Source organism: Mercurialis annua, linkage group LG3 (assembly GCF_937616625.2).
Source record: "Mercurialis annua linkage group LG3, ddMerAnnu1.2, whole genome shotgun sequence".
NCBI classification, from domain to species: Eukaryota; Viridiplantae; Streptophyta; class Magnoliopsida; order Malpighiales; family Euphorbiaceae; genus Mercurialis; species Mercurialis annua.
Window position 1 is genome coordinate 62,642,459 of NC_065572.1, and position 1,821 is coordinate 62,644,279.

At 38.8% G+C, this 1,821-nt stretch overlaps 1 long non-coding RNA gene across 1 annotated transcript; it reads right to left on the minus strand.

The window, feature by feature from the left end:
* Positions 1–575: 575 nt before the first annotated feature.
* On the minus strand, positions 576–1,264 carry LOC130015200 (uncharacterized). Its single transcript, XR_008790253.1, has 2 exons — positions 1,186–1,264; positions 576–790 (listed from the first exon to the last, which is right to left on the minus strand). It is a non-coding gene; the product is annotated as an uncharacterized LOC130015200 (long non-coding RNA).
* Between the last annotated feature and the right edge of the window lie 557 nt (positions 1,265–1,821).

Consider the following 1,821-nt stretch of genomic DNA (forward strand, 5'->3'; position numbering starts at 1 on the left):
ATAACCATCTAGTTAACCAAAATAACCAACCCAACCACCCAACCCCCAACGCCACTCCAACCACCGCCGGAAAATTTTCCGGTCATCTTCTCCGAGATGACCGAAAAATTTCCGGTCATCCTCAGTCTGTTCTTCAACGAAGAACATACCCAAATGGGTTTGTTCTTCGTTGACGAACAGGTCCATGCCTGACCTGGAACTGTTCTTCAACGAAGAACAGCTCAGATCTGTTCTTCGTTGAAGAACAGATCAAGAAAGAAGTCCGGAAAAATTTCTTGCCTTGACGGCGGGTGGTGGTGGCCGGAGGACGGCAGGGTGGTAGGTGGCGGTTAGGGTGAAGGGGTTTGGTTGGGTTAGATTTGATTGGGTTGGGTGTTTGTCACGATCCAATTTCATGGATCGCGACCGGCGCTAGGGTATTGGTATGTTCGTACCAAAACCCGTAGCAAGCCTCGCGGATAACCTTATATACAAATAAACCTGCAAGAAAACCACTGCTCGGGGGCAACCGAGACTTCAACCTAAGTCTAACAGTTTATACAACAGTTTTAATATCATAACTTGATAATAATCCGAAACTGTGAATCATGCCTCAAATATAATAATCCAATGTAACATGCCAAAGTATAATAATATAAAAGTCGTACCACCACGACAAACCAAAGTATAATAATCAAACACTATACTAGTTCTACTGCGGTCTAAGAGTTTAAAACAACAGACTAGTTTTATTGACATAAAAACCTCCAAAAATCAAGAATCGGAGTGGACCAGCTTTCAAATCATAAACCTGGAAAATTTGGGAAAACAACGGGGTCAGATATACTGAGATGAGTTCGCAATACTATTTACATTTATTAAGTTTAAAACCCTTAAATCAAAACATTTTATACTAATATAATATGATTATGGAAAACAGTATTGAAATGATCCCAGCGTAAGTATGACATAGCATACTGATAAACCCAGAGTGGACGGGAACATATCCTCGTCATATACCAGCGTAACCAAGACTTTAGTCTGCCGATCCCAGAGTACTTACCGGTGCACACAGTCTCGATACAAGCCTATCGAGCAGCTCGTTTCAATCCAGATCCATAATCCGTAAAAACAGTTCAAAAGCATTTATAATATTAAAATATGATGCGGTACTTAATAAAGTGGTAAATAGCACTACAAACTCACTGCTTGCTTATCCACGTGAAATCTTGGCAAACAGCTAACCCTGCGTAGACTCCGAAGCACGAGCATTCGACGGGTCTAAAACAATGTATAAGTTAAAATACATACAACCCCTAACTCTAAGAATACTAGACACCACATAGGACTAGCATCTTGAACACAACCAAAGTACAACCAAGTAAGGTAAACATCTATGTATCAAACAAACCAAAGAATTCATATCATTCACTTTAAACAATTTATGCAAGTTAGCTTAGATGAGTTCGTATCCATAAAAACAAAACCGAAGTCCTTTTCATAACTTAAATAGTTCTTTTAAACCAAAGAGTTTCCCAGAGTAGTGTGTTAGCCTTAACTGCAGTGTAGCTCAACACAACATGTCGGGCGACACAAGTCTAACCCGACCCAACCATAAGCCAAAGTGAAAACCAGAGTTTAAAACCAATCCTTAAATAAAACCAAAGTCATTTGAAAATAAGAACTCAATCCATAACTTAACAATGCCAACCTTAAAAGCAATAAATCATATAGCTTGCCAACACTTGACAAGTTTCACCCAAGGTATACATCACTTAAAAATGCCACCTTAAATTCAATTAATAGGATTTAAACACCTTTTAAAGATTTAAACTAAAATGT